Source organism: Odocoileus virginianus, chromosome 13, assembly GCF_023699985.2.
Source record: "Odocoileus virginianus isolate 20LAN1187 ecotype Illinois chromosome 13, Ovbor_1.2, whole genome shotgun sequence".
Lineage (NCBI taxonomy): Eukaryota > Metazoa > Chordata > Mammalia > Artiodactyla > Cervidae > Odocoileus > Odocoileus virginianus.
Genome location: NC_069686.1, coordinates 11,239,317 through 11,257,493, shown reverse-complemented (window position 1 = coordinate 11,257,493; position 18,177 = coordinate 11,239,317). Strand labels below are relative to the sequence as shown.

Sequence of the window (18,177 nt, the reverse complement as noted above, 5' to 3'; positions counted from 1 at the left end):
TCACAGTGTTATCTCATACATTATCTCATGTGACTGTAAGCAACAGTCCCATGAAGCAGGCCAAGCAGAGGCAGGATGACAGCAGTTGGTTATTTGGGAAAGCTCACAGGACTATTTTCTGATGGAGCCTACTGGAGTTCAGTTCTTCTGAGTCCGGTACTTCTTCCTTACTCCCTCCCTACCTGAACTACAACTCTCTTTTAAAAATTCTACAATATACACCAATACTTATCAGAAGTTAAATGCGAGTCTTTCTTCAGAAAATGCCTCTTTGGTAATTTGTGATCCATTTTAAGCTGAGTCCATTCAGAACTCTTTTATTGAAAGCTTTCTGTAAGGATTGGCACTGCGGGAGATATCAAGGTGAGCTCACAGAGACTTTTTAAGTTTAAAAATCAACTGGAAAAATTGCCAAAGGACCAAAAAGAAAAAAAAAGAAAATCCTAAAGGTGTAGGGCAGATTATAAAAATGTAAATTAAAAAAGTGGATTTCTAAGAAGGGGTTAATTATGACTAGGAAAAAGATGTAATCTAAATAAAGGGTGGAACCGAAAGAAAAAATAAAAGTAATTCTATCCCAATAAAAGAACTGCCCTATTACCTGGAAATTTTGAATTAATTGACAAGAAATAACTAGTTAGAATCCACGTCCATCAACTCTTCCTATAACTAAAAAGTATTTATGTTGGTAAAAATTTTTGAATTCTGTTCATCATATAAATTCAAATGCAAATAATAAACCAGCTGTTGTTGTTCAGTCACTCAGTTGTGTCCGACTCTTTGTGATCCCAGGGACAGCAGTACACCAGGCTTCCTTTCCTTCACTATCTCCTGGAGCCTGCTCAAAGTCACGTCCACTGAGTCAGTGATGACATCCAATCATCTAATCCTCTGTTGCCCTCTTCTCCTCCAGTAAGTCATAGCATCCAGAGAGTTTTTACAAAGTAAACATTATTATATGTTGTAAAAATTTATTACTATAACTATTCTACATATGAAAAATATATAACTATACTATAGGGTTTATTCTATATATATTTTAATTTGTTGAAAAGTAAAACAGCAAGATTGTTTTTGAGGAAACTTTTCTTGTCTGCTCTCCTTGTCAAAGTGGTTTCTGGAGGGAGTATCTCAAAATTTCCAGAGTATTCTAACATTTAAAATTGTTAAGTGTCACTGAGCCTGCACACATTTTAAAACTCAATCCAAAGCAGTTTATATTCTGCAGCAAAAAGGAAGTAATATTTTCTTCTTGGACAAGGTACATAATTGTGAAGTGATTTGTTTTCTACATTGCATATTTTGAGAAGTAATCATATTCTGTTTCCAACTCCATATCTGTTGGAACAGTGTTCTTTATATCTTTTATATAACAAAGCCCCTTCCCCATGCAAGTGCCTGATAGAAGCATGTTTAAAGCACACAGTATGATTTTTTTAAAATACAATCTATTTTGATATGTTGGACATAGTTATTTCAAATATGTAAATCTTTTAATTCCAGCACATACCACTTTACTTACCACTCTTAGGCAGGCTAGAAATACTTTATGATTCTTAATTCTGCAGTGTCTACTTTCCATTTATTTCTCTTTTTAATTCTGATTAAAATAGGACATCAAGACAGACTCTTCCTGTGCTTTTTCATTTGTCATAGTGCTTTGGCTTATAAAACAACTCAAGTTAACTACCTATTGAAGAGTTATTTTCTAAACATGAAACAACTGAAAATTTCATTAGAATCACCAATTGGTAGTTTGGTTGCTAAGTAGTGTCTGACTCTTTATGACCTCATGGACTGCAGTGTACCAGGCTTCCCTGTCCTTCAGCATCTCCTAGAGCTTGCTCAAACTCATGTCCAGTGAGTCAGTGATGCCAACCAACCGTCTCGTCTTCTGTCATCCCCTTGTCCTGCCTTCAATCTTTCCAGTATCAGGGTCTTTTCCAATGAGTCGGCTCTTTGCATCAAGTGGTAAAAGTATTGGAGCTTCAGCTTCAGCATCAGTCCTTCCAGTGAATATTCAGGGTTGATTTCCTTTAGGATTAACTGGTCTGATCTCCTTATACTTCAAAGGACTCTCAAGAGTCTTCTATAACACCACAGTTCAAAAGCATCAATTCTTCGGCTCTCAACCATCTTTATGATCCAACTCTCACATCCATACATGGCTGTTGGAAAAACCATAGCTTTGACTAGATGGACCTCTGTTGGCAAAGTAATGTCTCTGCTTTTTAATATGCTGTTACGGTTTGACATTCCTTTTCTTCCAAGGAGCAAGCATCTTTTGATTTCATGGCTGCAGTCACTAACTGCAGTGATTTTGGAGCCCAAGAAAATAGTCTGTCACTGTTTCCATTGATTTCCCGTCTATTTGCCATGGAGTGATAGGACTGGATGCCATGATCTAAGTTTTCTGAATGCTGAGTTTTAAGCCAGCTTTTTCACTCTCCTCTTTCACCTTCATCCAGAGGCTCTTTAGCTTTTTAGTTCCTCTTCACTTTCTGCCATTAGGGAGGCATCATCTGCATATCTGAAGTTACTGATATTTCTCCCAGCACTCTTTATTCCAGCTTGAGCTTCATCCAGCCTGGCATTTCACATGATGTAGTCTACATATAAGTTAAAGAAGCAGGGGGAACAATATACAGCCTTGATGTACTCCTTTACCAATTTGGAACCAGTCTGTTGTTCTATGTATGGTTCTAACTGTTGCTTCTTGACCTGCATACAGATTTCTCAGGAGGCAGGTCAGGTGGTCTGGTATTCCCATCTCTATCAGAATTTTCCATAGTCTGTTGTGATCCACACAGTCAAAGGCTTTAGCATAGTCAATGAAGCAGAAGTAGATATTTTTTTGGAATTCTCTTGCTTTTTCTATGATCCAGAGGTATGTTGGCAATTTGATCTCTGGTTCCTCTGACTTTTCTAAATCTAGCTTGTACACTGGAAGTTCTTGGTTCACATATTGTTAAAGCCTACCCTGAAGAATTTTGAGCATTTCCTTGCTAGCATGTGAAATGAGTGCAATTGCGTGGTAGTTTGAACATTCTTTGCTGTTGCCTTTCTTTGGAATTGGAATGAAAACTGACCTTTTCCAGTCCTGTGACCAGTGCTGAGTTTTCCAGTTTTGCTGGTATATTGAATGCAGCACTTTCACAGCATCATCTTTTAGGATTTGAAATAGCTCAGTTAGAATTCCATCTTCTCCTCTAGCTTTGTTTGTAGTGATGCTTCTTAAGGCCCACTAGACTTCAGACTCCAGGATGTCTGGCACTAGGTAAGTGATCACACCATTGTGGTTATCTGGGTCATTAAGATCTTTTTTGCATAGTTCTTCTGTGTATTCTTGCTACCTCTTCTTAATATCTTCTGCTTCTGTTAGGTCCCTATTGTTTCTGTCCTTTATTGTGTCCATCTTTGCTTGAAATATTCCCTTGGTATCTCTAATTTTCTTGAAGAGATCTCTAGTCTTTCTCATTCTATTGTTTTCCTGTTTCTTTGCATTGTTCACTTAGGAAGATCTCTCCTTGCTATTCTTTTGAACTCTGCATTCAGATGAGTATATCTTTCCTTTTCTCCTTTGTCTTCACTTCTCAGCTATTTGTAAGGCCTACTCAGACAACCAATTGTTAGTAAGTAGCTTTTGTTCCCCCCAAATGAAAGAGACCAAGAAATGGTCTTGGATTTGAAGTGTATTTATGGGCAGTCAGGCATGAAGGTGGGATACCATACTCCATTTTTTAACTAGGGTGACAGCTGGTCCCCATGCTTAAAAAATGTGTGCACTGGCAAGTACCTATATAAATACTTATCGAGTGATTTGGTTCGATGTGAAAAATTAGGAATCTACTCTTTATCCCTTAAGATGCATTTATGTTCATACATTATTAAATAAGCTTAATTATTACAGGGAGTACAAGTGGCCGTTACAAATTTATGTCCTTAAGTATAGTATTCTCAAGAGGAATAACTGTTTATACCTAGTAAACATCAACAGTATTAGAGGCCTGAAGCCTCTAGTGTCCCAGTAAGCAAGGGCAGCAAACACAGTGAAAAACTCAACTTTTCCTTCTTCTCCACAGGAATTTCAGCTCAAGATCTGTGAAATCTTCTGAAGAGAACATTGATATTTGGGTCAGGAGGCTTTTTAGTACCAATGAATTTTGAACTGATTTGTAAATCCCCTTTGCAAAATAAGGATCTATTATTTTGTAAGTCTGAGTAGAGACAATAGCTTTTTGTAATAGCATAAGAAGTATAAGTAGTAGCTGGGAGTCAATAAATTCTTAGAAATAAACTAATATATCTGTTAAGGGCTTTGCTGATGACATAGTTGGTAAAGAATCTGCCTGCATTGTTGGAGACATGGGTTTGATCCTCAGGTTGGGAAGATCTGCTGGAGAAGGAAATGGCAGCTCACTCCAGTAGTCTTGCCTGGAAAAGCCCATGGACAGAGGAGCCTGGTGGACTGCAGTCCATGGGGTTGCAGAGTTGGACACAACTGAGTAATTAAGCACAATCATATTTGTTTACATTTATACAAAATTACTTCTGATGTGCTGATCAAAACTGATCAAATGCTCAACTAGTAGAAAGCATATTTCAGCTAATTGTGGAGCCTATAAGTTGAAGTTAGAGTGTGAAGCAGAAATTTGGTAAGTACTCTTCTTGCTCAAAAAAAAAAAGCAAAAAACAAATAAAACGGTTAAGAGTATCCTGTGACACTGGGCACCTCCTTAAAAGGTGTTTGGACTTTAGTGCTGACCACCATCACACCCTGACTTTTTTTTAAGGCTCTTCTCCTTACTGTAGGACTGGGCAGTATTTTCACCAGTACATGAGAGTCACAGACATTTAAGAAATGCTTCATTAGTCATTTGGCAGTTCAGTATTGCCTTTAGGAAGGACAATTTCTGCTCTCTGAGTCTTCATCTATTTCTTCTTTTTTGTGGTGAGAAAAAGACATTCCTTCTTTGGATTTTGAGAGCTGTGGAATCTAGATTGCTTTAAACTCTAGACTGGAGTTTAGGAGATTTACTGAATGTCTATAAAATATGCAAATAATTTAAAATTTAATGGCTGCTGTGTCATTCTGGTTTTTCGTTAATCTGTTCTTAAAAGAGTTGCCTTGACAAAATAGATTAATTTATAAAAATAATTGAAGAGTTTCTTTCTTATTATAACAGCAATACAACTTTATCAGAGAAAATTTGAAAAGCATAAGAAATGATAAAAATGAAAATTTATATTTCCATTACTTGGGGATAACTACCTATGGCATTTAGGTATTGGTCATGTTTTCACAATCTACATAGGTTCCAGACAGAGTAGAATCTGGTTGACCCGAATGAAAGTTTCCCATATTGGAAGCACTTATGGAAGGCACACACCTATCAGAGCATGTACACCAGGCACCCGGGTGTCTTATGGGTCTTGGGTCTGTCTTACCCTGGGGTCCGTGGTTTCTCCTTTGATAGCTATTCTAGATTTACTGGCCCAGATTATTTGGTTCTATCTGGACTTGATTTATAGCTTGTTCAAGGATGAGGATATGGGCACAATGATATCAAACAGACATATATGTGGTGTGGGCCAATATGCCAGATGAGAAGCAATAGACCTGAATATCTGAGACCCAGAAGGTATTGATAAATGAACCACAAGGATCAAAAAACGTGGAGAAGAATGACCAAAAATCCAGGGAGAGGAAGGAACTAATAAAATAATAGGTACGTGGAGATCCATGAGTCATAATGGATAGAAGGTCATAAAACAGGGAAGCAGAGAGTGACTAGTCAACGTTAAAAAAGACTTCAGTAACTGCTACTCACGATGACAAAATCTGACATTCAAACCTCCAGCATTCCAGTTGCTGTGTTTCTCCTGATTGACAGTGTCGCTTCTATTCTCTTCTATGACTGAATTTTCCAAATGCATTGTCTTAAGACATCAACTTCATGTCTTATTAAAACTTAACCACGCCTTTCTTTTTCCTCTCTCTTGGTCTGCGCCCACGCCTCCCCTTTCAGGCTTGAACACTGTAACCAAGAAGTGGAGGTGTGGCACCTGCCAGGGCTGCATGCATGCTAGATCACTTCGGTCGTGTCTGACTCTTTGGGACCCTGTGGACCACAGCCCACCAGGCTCCTCTGTCCATGGGATGCTCCAGGCAAGAACACGGGAGTGGGTTGTGGTGGCCTCCTCTAGGGGGTCTTCCCAATGCAGGCAGGCGGGTCCTTTACCACTAGCACCACCTGGGAAGCCCAGTAGCGTGAACCTCAATCAGAAGAAAGCAAGAGTCAGGAGGGATCCTGCTGTGGATCTTTCTGGAGAAGAAATTCCACATGCACATGCCAAGTAGACCTATAATGCCTGCTGACTGGGCTGCCGTGCCCCTCCCAGACTCATCTGGACAGAGCAGCCAGCACGGCATCCCACAGCTTTGCAGCCACCCTTGCCTGTCTTCCCTTTCCCCTTACTGGTCCTCCCCTGGGCTTGAACTCTCAAATACAATCAGAACTTTAATCCTTGCCTCAGGCTCTGTTTTCTAGAGCAGTGATTCTCGAATTTTAATGTGGATACAAATCACTTGGGGATTTTGTAAAATAAAATACAGATTCCGTGTTAGGAGATTTGGGGTGTAGACTGAGAAGCTGCGTTTCTCAGCACTTCTCAAGTGACACCCGCACTGTTGGTCCTTTACACAGCAAGGTTCTAGAAGACATAGGGTAAAACCAAACTCATCACAACTATAAAGGACACTCCTTGATGGTCAAAGCTGTGTCTCTCTGTCTCTTTCTTTTCATTGTTTTATCCCCTGAACCTACGACAATGTCTGGGCTATAGGAAGTGCTCAATAGGTATCTATTGACTGAGTAATAAATGAATGAATTCTCCCAGGTGACTTTAGTAATTCCCAATTATGGTAAAAATGTCTAGTTTTGACATGCAAAATTCTAGGGTAGATTACATTGTCTGGCAGTGGTTTTCTGTATTTCTGGTTACTGACAAATGAATTTTTACATACCCTGGAATGCAGGTAATAGTGTTAGGAGATGGGGCCTTTGGGAGGTGAATAGGCCATGAGGGTAAAGCCCTCATGAATGGGATTAGTACCCTTATCAAAGGGATCCCAGAGACATCCCTTGCTCCTGCAGCCATGTGAGATTATAGCAAAAAGACAGCCACTTAGGACACAGCTTTCACCAGACACCAAATCTGCAAGCACCTTGATCCTGAACTTCCTGGCTTCTAGAACTGTTAGAAATAAATTTGTCTTATTGCTAAAAGTGACACAGTGTTCTGCGGTATTCTAACAGCTCAAATGGACCAAGGCAATGTTGGATGCCAAATACAGATATTCACTTATACTGCTCCAGCATCAAGGGGTTAAAGCTAAAAGCCATGAAATTTAAGAGGTACATGTCAGAAACTGGTTGCTGATTTGGAAGCCTGGATGGACAGTACTGAGGTATCCAGTTCAGGAAAGCTTCTCCTGGGTTCCCAGAGGCCAGCCTTCCTTTTAAAGCTTGATTGTCTTCTGTCAGGCGTTAGAGTGCAAAGAGAAGTGTGCTTAAGATCCATTATATTGGTTGCTTCTCGTGTTTACTCACCCAGCACTTCACTTTTCATACAATGCCTTCTATTAGAGAGGGTAAATGGCAGTTTTCCACCAAATTTTAAAATGGTGCATCATGTATAATTCATAAAAACTTCCAGTAGCATCAACATCCTCCTCTGGTCTTTGTCCTACTTAAGAAATGTCTGACATTAGCCTTCAGTGATAGGTGTGATGATGCCTATTATTGGATGTAACTGTCCTTGTCTGACTATCCCTTCTGTGGCTACCAACGGTCATTTAGACATTTAAGATTTTTTAGCTGACAACCTCAGCAATTATTATTTTCACGTTACACTTTTACTGTTGTCATAGAGGCACAGAAACAGCTGAATAGTTTTCATATATGAAATTCCTGACGAAGGGGTGATACTAAGCAGGCTACTATATGTCACTGAATTTGTTTCTAAACCGGCAAAGTTAGATTCTTGCCCTTGAATTTTAAGGAATTTCCAGAGACCATGAGAGTTTATTTTTTAACCAGGAACTCGTGTTTGGAAGTACTCTCTATTACAGTAGTTCTCAAAGTGTGGTCCTGAATCAGTGGCATTTGCATCATGCTTGAATTTGTTAGAAAATTTTGGAGCCCGGTAATGTTTCACCAGCCCAGTCAGCTGGCAAAACATTATTTTGAGGTGTATCTGTGAGGGTGTTTCTACAAGAGATTAGCATTTGAATCAGCTGAGTAAAGAAAATCTGCCTTCATCAATATGGGCAGGCATCATCCAATCTGTTGAGAGCCTACACAGAACAAAAGCTGGAGGGAGAATTCTTTCTCTCTTCCGGAGCTGGGACATTCATCCTCTCCTAGTCTTGGACACTAGAGCTCCTGCTTCTCAGGTTTTCAGACTTGGACCGAATTATATCACCAGCTGTCCTAGTTTTCCAGCTTGAAGATGGCAGATTGTGGGATTTCTTAGTCTCCATAACTCTGTAAGCCAATTCCTATAATAAATCTCCTCAAATAGATCCATATATATCCTATTGGTTCTATTTGTTTTTGGAGATCCCTGACTAATAGAAGCCCCATCTCAGGCCCATTACATCAGAAACTCTGTGTTTTAACAAATACTTCAGGTGTTTACAATGCATGCTGAGGTTTGAGAACCATTTCTCTACTAGCTATCTTCCTGTCTCTGAAAGATAGTTTTGATGAGAAATACAAAAGTACTCAAGAATTCAGAGGTAAACAGAATAAGTGATGTTCTACTTAGGGATATTTTTAAAATCAATGGTATAGAATAGTATTTTTAGAAGTGAGATTATACTATATACAGTATCATGGGAGAGGATTTATTAAAAATACACAAGTCTTAACCCTCCCCAGATCTAATGAATCAGAGTGTCTGGGTCAGAGCTCACTGCCTTTTATAGGACCTGCCAGATAGTTCATTGGCACCAGGTATGATAAACACAAGAATCAAGTGTAGCTCATGCTAACATCAGTAATCTCTAAGTGATGGGACCAAAACTAATATATATTTTCAAATACTTTTTAAAGGTTTTGAGTTGGATGCAATTATATTTTACTTTTATAATCATAAAATTGCAAGACAATTATTTAAAAAGGATGGAAGCAAACAGAATAGCACTGAGTCATCTTGAAGACCCAAGAACTTGGGGAATGTATCCATTTTCCTTGTATTACATACATCCGAGTAGTGAAGAGCTCAGATTCTGAATTAGAACTTTCTGAGTTCACATCCAAGAGGCTTACTTATTAGCTGTGCAACTTTGGCCCAAAGCCTTAGCTTCCTCATCTCTTGTGATGAGATAGTAATAGCAGTGTCTCTTTCCTAGGATTGCTGTGAAAATCAAATGAGAATACTTAGTACAGTGCTTAGCACATAATGAAAACTCCAAACATTAGCTATTAGTAATGCAAGGATGTCTATGTTTCATAGTTATTCTTAGCTCTATTTTCTCTAAGAGTCACATGTTAATCAATCAATCAATGAATCCATTTTTATTATAATGCTTAAATTAAAAAACTGACCATGACTCCAAGTGGAAGATGTCCCTCTTCATGGATAGTAACTCTTCTGCCTCACCCTGGACTCCCCTCCTCTCATCTGACTCTTGTCCATTGCCATGACTCTCATCTCTCACGCTCCATCCTCTTGACAAAAGCTGTATCTTAGCTCCTCTCCCATCCAGTGTCAAACATCTTCATGTTTCTATTTTTCCCTTTTCAGCACAGTATCTGTTACCCTTACCGTCAAATTTATTTGACCCCTAAAGGTTGTAATTGTTAGTTATCTCCATGCATTTAATAAATGTTTACTAAATTTTATTAAAGTTCAGCATCACTAGCTATTTTTTTTTTTCATTCTGGACATAACAGTTTGAGTTTCTGAAACTCTATCAAATAGAACATTTCTGAGCCTTGGATTAAGAATTGATTTTTTAAAAATTATTCCTGAGTTTGTACGTCCAGGGCAGGGGCTGATGTGGTGCAGCCCAGCTGGGCGCTCCTGCGGCTGCTTTTCTGTAGAGCCAAAGCCACACTTCCCTTTTTCAAACAGAGATCTGTATGTGTCAAAGGCTTAGCCCCTGACTGGGACATTTTCTCCCAGAGTTAATCAGAGAATTGTAAATCATTGAGAAAAGGGGTTTAGGAGAGAAATTTACCAACCTTCTACTTTCTTGAGTTCTTTTCATATTCAAAACAAATACTTTAAGGCAATAGTTTTCAAACTTTGGAGACTCACCTGGAGGGTTGCTATATATTAAATGCTGTGTCCTCCTTTTCCCCAAATTCATATTTTGAAATCTTAGCCTCTAAGGTGAGGGTGTTAGGAGGTAGGGCCTTTGGGTGGTTAGGTCATGAAGACAGAGCCCTCCTGACTGGGATTAGTGCCCTTATAAGAGAGACCCCCCACTCCCAAAGCTCCCCAGTCCTTTCTGCCTTGTGAGGCTACAGTCTGTGAGGAAGTGAACCCTCACCAGGCACTGAATCTACCAGTGATCTTGGACTTCTCAGCCTCCAGAATTGTGAGAAATAAATTCCTCTTCTTTAAAAGCCACCTAGCTATTTGTACTTTTGTTATAGTGGACCAAATGGACTAAGACAAGGAGTTAATAAAACATTTTTCTGTTTCTCTTTTTCTTTTCTTCCTCCTGTTATGTATGTTAGTCACTTGGTCATGTCTGACCCCTTATGACCTCATGGGCTATAGCCCGCCAGGCTCCTCTGTCCATGGGATTCTCCAGGCAAGAATACTAGAGTAGGTTGCCATTCCCTTCTCCAGGGGATCTTCCTGATCCAAGGATCAAACCCAGGTCTCCTGCATTGCAGGCAAATTCTTTATTGTCTGGGCCACCAGGGATAGTCACCCTATCTCTTCCTCTTGCTTACTGAATATTCCTCAGATTTAGCCACTCCAACCTGCAAAAGTGAACAGCCCTATCGATACTCAGTAAATTCCAGAGAACCTTATCAAAGAAGAATCATAGAAATTTTTAATCTTTGCCTTAGAAAGCTGATACCAGTTTCAGTAAGTGTAAAGGTTAGTCACTCAGTTGAGTCCATGCATGCCATGCCATGCACTGTAGCCTCTGTCCATGGAATTCTCCAGGTAAGGGTACTGGAGTGGGTAGTCATTTCTGTCTCCAGGGGATCTTTCTGACCCCGGGATCAAACCCAGTTCTGCTGCACTGCAGTCAGATTCTTTATTGTCTGAACCACAAAAAAAAAAAAGCAAAGTGACTTTTTGTTTCAGGTGTGTGCGTGCTTGCTTATGTCTGATTTTTTTGCGATCCTTTGGACTGTAACCCACCAAGCTCCTCTGTCCGTGGGATTTTTCAGGCAAGAATACTGGAGTGGGTTGCTATTTTCCTCCTCCAGAGGATCTTCCCAACCCAGGGATCAAACCTGAATCTCCTGTGTCTCCTGCATCACAAGTAAATTCTTTACCCACTGAGCCATCTAGGAAGCCCAATAGCAGCTTCCCAATGATGATAACTTTAATAATAAAATGTAAAATTTAGCTCTCCTGATGCCAACCTCTGTACCTTTGCCTACATATTTATCACCTGAGCATACCTTTCTATAGTCAGTATCTGTGGTTCATTCCTACCTTAAGCTTTTGTACATGGAGCTTCCACTGACCTGAGGGTCACGTCATTTCCTGTCTCTCCATGTCCACAACTTCTTTTAAAACAGTTCCCTAAGATTCAATGCTGCAAAATACCTTTCTTTAGAAATGTTGACTCACACAAACAATTCCCTTGCTTTCCAGGGGATAAATACAGCTCATAGCTCCTATATGTATTTTCTATTATTTTCCAGGATCTTCTGGCCAATTTGTCTCCTTATTTGTTATTTTGCTATCTTCCTCTGACCATGGCACTCTTCCCCTAAACCCAGGAGATGACAGGGAATCAAAACTAATGATAGTATCTCCTTTCATTTCCCGAGCTTCTCTACAAAGGACTCGGGGCAGGGGACAGCCAGGTTGTGCTGGAATGGGAGAGGGGTGGGTGGGGGCACAGGAAAGCACTAGACTTGAGTTTCTTGCCTCTAAGTCACAAAGTCCACACTCCCACTGCCGGCCATGACAAGGCCCCTAAATATGTTGGCTTCATTGGTCCCCAGACCCTAAAAGTAACCTGCTCATTCTTAGAGCGGTCACAATAACCATGTTCACGAAAGCAGGCCAGCCAGAAGGGCAGTGGCTTTTGTTTTATGCTTAATTTTTGCTTTGCTGTTCAGAGAATATATCAGGTAGCCACTGTGAAATAGCACCTGGTCTGTTTATTAACAAGATATTATGAAAGTAAAACATCATTAAAAAAAAAAAAAAGAAGAAAGAACTGAATGGCTGGGCCCCAGGACAAAACTCAACCACAAATTATCACATTACCTTCATAATTACTACAATGATCTGAGTGTGGAATAGATGCCAAATGATTCAGGCCGGCTAGGTTAGATCCCCTGCTGTGCCAGCAATGTTTCAGGTGCATCTTAACATTGCATTGCTGTGAGTCTGAAAAACACAGCAAGTGTCCCAGAAAGCTGGTAACAGCCAGGAAACTCAGAGACCCACAGGTTTCAGGAACAGCATATATTAAGCATTTGTTTTAGAGAACTAATTTATTCTACTAGGTCACTTGGTTTTCACATTTTAACTACATTCTTCAGTGACCTTTACTCTGATGTTCAATGTGTGTAACCCAAAGGGAACTCTGGCAGAAGCTGGGTGACCAAGCTTTACCTTATTTCTGTCCTGACCTTCAATCCAGCCAAGAACTCTGTGAGGCTCTTGAAGCACCTCCTTCAAACTGCTATGGCCCCACAAAGCAGAAGTGAAAAAACAGCAGTGATAACCTCACTGATTTACAGCAAGTGAAACTGTCAGCCACTCAGTCATGTCTGACTCTCTGAGACCCCATGGACTGTAGTCCGCCAGGCTCCCTGTCCATGGGATTTTCCAGGCAAGAATCCTGGAGTAGGTTGCCATTTCCTTCTCCAGGGGATCTTTCTGACCCAGGGATCGAAACTGGGTTTCCTGCACTGCAGGCAGATTCTTTACCATCTGAGTCACCAAGTGTAATCTCAAATTTTTCTCTACTCATTCACTTGAAAGGTAGATTTATTTATAAGGAAGGAGGCACACTCTTATTATGAATCACTTTGAACAGATTTTTATCAATTCTAAACATTTAGACTTGGTTCTTTGAAGGTTATTCTCTACAAATTTTAAATAGTACGTATGAAAATATACATACAGAAAAAAAATTAAAGTTCCATTAACCTTAGAAATTACTAATAAAGCATTAATTGAGTACAATGTGTATTGCAGCATAATAAAAGGAAAGTCAAAAGAAAGCTATGGAATGAAATTCTGGTTCTTTATTTATCAGATATGTAGTCTTGGCAAGTCACTCAATCTCTCTGAATGTCAGTTTTGATTTTTAAAAAAGAATTTTAAAAATGCTGATAATAGTGTATTTCAGAGTAGTAACTATGAGGTTTTGGCTAGTCAATTTCTTGTTCTACATCTTACGACTGATTAGCTAAGATTAGAGTTGCTTTCCCTTAGACTCTGGCTAGACACAGAGAAAAACACTTTCCATTCATCTGACCAAGATTCTGACATTTTCCCTGGCTGCAGATCCCAATGGTATGTCCCCCATATCTAACTCGTCTGTTCCTTCCTATAAAGACTAAGTGAAAACCACTCTCAGAGACAAATTTGACCTGGAGTCCTCTCCCAACTGCAATAGCCTGAGTAAAATCAGCTTTCTTACTTTTCTGGTTTTTGTCTTTGACGATATCATACATGTTAAAGTGCCAGACATGTAACTGGTCCTCAGTAATTGGCAGTTTTTATTAAGGACCTTCTACAAACAGTGCTCTGCATATAACCTATGGAGGGCACACAGATAACCAGAACGCATCTTCTGCATTGGCATCTGCTAAATCTAGCAACAACTTCATACATCTATGTCATTAAAATCTTATTTTTAAGTTTTCCTGACTCCCATGAGAGTAAGCTAATTTTGGCAGGTTGGTAAACAATATGAACTAACTTACAAATTACTTTGGTGTGAACACTATAGTCATCTGCTTATAAAAGCTATAAATAGAGCTGAGCTTTAAAATGCCTATCTGTTCTTTAAGACATGGTTAAAAAAGTCTCTGTCTCCATGAAGCCTTCTCTAATTTCTGCAGTCAGAAATAATCTCTAGTCTCTGTGGTCTGGCTTGCATTTTTCTTTGCTTTTTCTAATATCATCTTTAACATTATTCTCTACATTAGTCTCAACTGTGTGTGTGTGTGTGTATATATATATATATATATATATATATAAAAATCTGATTTTCTCCCTAGATTTTATATGTTTGAAACTAGGTACTGTGCCTTATTTTCTCTAATAATGTCTAAGACATCTGTGATGTCTTAGGCAAAGGAGATATTCAATTAGTGATTGCTAAATGAGTCTATAATATCCTTTGCTTGGATCATACTAACTTTAGGCACTGTGCATCTGAATACTTCATAAAATTTTTATTCCAAGAAGACTAAATAATCAAGGCAGGATAATAGAAAATAGAGTAAAAAAAAGATGAGTAGGTGTGAGAGATAACTTACAATGCATTGAGAAATTCAATGAGGTAAAAACATAGGAAACAGATCCATCCTAACTAATTTTAAATGGAACACTTTATTCCAGTCCTGCATATCTCTAGTGCACAAAGGCCTGGGTAAGACAGACTGTAGTTAGAAATATCACCTACACAGACAAGTCAGAATCAGGAAGTGATCATAGTCATAAGGTTGAGATGAATAATGTTCCCTTCAACAGCAGGTCACCAGAGGAAAGCTAGTGAAGGTTAACAAGCTCCTCCTGGGGGAGACGGAGCCCTGACTGGCAGCATTGCCAATTTCTCTGGTTTAAATATCCCCACCATGGCTGATTCTAAGCTATCAACATATTCCTTTAATGTAAGTTTGGGAAGAGATGCACACAACTGGCTCTTCCAAGCGAGTGAGAGCTGGTGCCATCACACTACTGCCAGCTCCCTCTGTCTTCCCCTTCCTTCTTCTACTTCCTTCTAATGAGGAGGAAAAGCAGTTATAACAGATGTAGGGGAAGGACAGCCAAGGAACAGAACTCCACATGGAGTTTGCTCCTTGGTTTCCTCTTTGGGACTGTGTTTGGCATCACCTCCAATTCATACCCTCCATCTCACTTTGCAGTGGGACCTGGAATTCCAAGAATCTCTTCAGAGATAAAGTGAAAACCTACCACCTTATTTTAGGCCATAGATGAAAATCTTAGAAAGACTTGTTTCATGATAAATGTTACTCTCAATTTGACAAAATGTGTATTTAGTTTCTCTGTCTCTTACAGAAGCTATAAAATTATAAATGAAAAAGACTTAAATCACTGAATTATCAGATTTTTTGCTTCTCCACTTACACTAAGCTGTAACTTTCTAGCTACAAGCTACAGCTCATCAGCTGAGCCAACATTTGCTTATCAAAAATCTATCTTAACACACACACACAAAATGCTGAAATAAAATTAGCATGGTTCTGAGCACATATGCAAATAAGTAGAAACTCAAAGACCCACAGACAGGAATGAATCAGATCTCAAGATGTGCAACTACTAAAAAAAAAAAAAAAAAAGATGTGCAACTACTAATAAAAATTATTATTTTATTACATATTATTTTATTTATATTTATCTATATATAAACATATATTTTATATATTTATATATTATTTATATTTATATACATATATATCTATTTATATTTATATATTTATTTTATTTTGTATTATTCCAGGAAGCTCCTTCCTGGAACTTATTCAGGGTCATCATTATCAGATGTCTGGACATCTTTCAGCCTAGCTTGGGCTGATTGAAAAAATAAGCCCACAGAGTTTCCTGGATTTATCTTCAAGGATATGCAGAGGAAATCCAGCTTTTTGCAGCACATACTTTGTGGCATTAATGATGCTGAAACATCCCTTTAAAAAAAAAAATAACCTTCCTGGAATAACTTAGAGAGGTACCAAAGTCAAATATAAGTCTTACTTTCTAAATTTAGGCTAGAAAGACTTGGGAATGCATGCTCCTAAGAAGGAATAAAGAGGTTATTTGGCCCCCACCCCATATTATAGAATTTTACAGAAGTTATTTATGTTCTTACTCTGCATTTTCAGAAGCTTGTATCACTTTCTTTTTTTTTCTTTTTTTTTTTATTTGAATAATAAAGAGTTCACTTTATTTTATTATTTTTTTTTTACAAACTTTTTTTTTTTTTTTTTTAGTTGGAGGCTAATTACTTTACATCATTATAGTAGTTTTTGTTATACATTGAAATGAATTAGCCATGGATTTACATGTATTCCCCATCCCAGTCCCCCCTCCCACCTCCCTCTCCACCCGATCCCTCTGGGTCTTCCCAGTGCACCAGGCCCGAGCACTTGTCTCATGTTCCCAACCTGGGCTGGTGATCTGTTTCACCCTAGATAATATACATGTTTCAATGCTGTTCTCTTGAAACATCCCACCCTCGCCTTCTCCCAGAGTCCACAAGTCTGTTCTATACATCTGAGTCTCTTTTTCTGTTTTGCATATAGGGTTCTCGTTACCATCTTTCTAAAGTCCATATATATGTGATAGTATACTGTAATGGTCTTTATCTTTCTGGCTTACTTCGCTCTGTATAATGGGCTTGTATCACTTTAAACTACATATACAGGAATAAGAATTTTTGAAAACAACTGGTTGGATAATCTTTCCATGTCCTTGCTTGTACAACTGTCATACCAGAGTGTGGCCTGGTGTGCTTGTCTGTAACTAGCATGTCAACTAACAGGAGACAGAAGGAAGCGTGGTCCAGAAGAGCAGCAGCAATACAGAGGGCTGGGTGGCTGGCGGGGCACCCATGAAGAGCGACCTGCCTGTGAAGCTGGCACCTGCGAGGGTCAGTTTACGTGCCAGCATCACTGTTGAGGCTTCCCCGGGAGCCCGCAGACGGACATACACATGGGAAAACCCCAAACATCTAGATTTATTTTCAACTATTCCATTTAAAATACAGTCACCAACAACAGAATGAATTTGATGTCAAAATTTAAAACATTGGCACTCAACACCAAGAAGTTGTGATGCATGAGGCTTAACTAGATCCTCAAATTGGCAACAGTTCTGGAAAGGTCTGAATCTCATCTTTTAAATTGGACCAGAAAATCAAGACTCATTGGGTTGCCTTTTCTAGGGTGACCTGAACAATTTAGCTTTAAAAACCATTCCATAACTCAAGAATATATGAAGGTTTGAAAGATTCAGTACACTTGTCTTCTCTTAGGGGATAAGGGAGCCCAGAATCTAAACCTTAAGTCTCTGTGAGGAATTCACACCTTACTAGTCTTGGCTGGAGGCAAAGTTTGCTCCTCCCTATAAGTACTTGCTATGGATTGAATGTTTATGTCACTCCAAAAGTCATATGTTGAAGCTGTACCATTTAATGCAATGATATCAGTAGGTATCATATAGTCAAATGTCTGTATAGTCAAAGCTATAGTTTTTCTAGTAGTCATGTACGGATGTGAGAGCTGGAGTATAAAGAAAGCTGAGCACTAAAGAATTGATGCTTTTGAACTGTGGTGTTGGAGAAGACTTTTGAGAATCCCTTGGACTGTGAGGAAATCAAACCAGTCCATCCTAAAGGAAATCAGTCCTGAATATTTACTTGAAGGACTGATGTTGAAGTGGAAGCTTCAATACTTTGGCCACTTGATGCAAAGAACTGACTCATTGGAAAAGACCCTGATGCTGGGAAAGATTGACGGCAGGAGGAGAAGGGGACGACAGAGGACCAGATGGTTGGATGGCATCACCAACTTGATGGACATGGGTTTGAGCAAGCTCCAAGAATTGCTGATGGACTTGGAAGCCTGGTGTGCTGCAGTCCATGGGGTGGCAAAGAGTCAGACATAACTGAGCAACTGAACTGAACTGAACTGATCAGTAGGTGAGATCTTCGGGAAGTAACCAGGATTAGATGAAGTCATGGCAGCCGAGCCCTCATGAACA

The 18,177-nt window shown here is 39.2% G+C and overlaps 1 protein-coding gene and 1 long non-coding RNA gene across 5 annotated transcripts in view; one reads left to right on the top strand and one right to left on the bottom strand.

The window, feature by feature from the left end:
- The window catches only part of ZNF385B (zinc finger protein 385B), a 335,826-nt gene that overhangs the window by 158,771 nt on the left and 158,878 nt on the right, over positions 1-18,177 (bottom strand). The gene's annotated exons all lie outside the window — the stretch shown is intronic.
- LOC110138566 (uncharacterized) lies at positions 1,825-6,503 on the top strand. Its single transcript, XR_002314225.2, has 3 exons — positions 1,825-3,632; positions 4,083-4,211; positions 6,030-6,503. It is a non-coding gene; the product is annotated as an uncharacterized lncRNA (long non-coding RNA).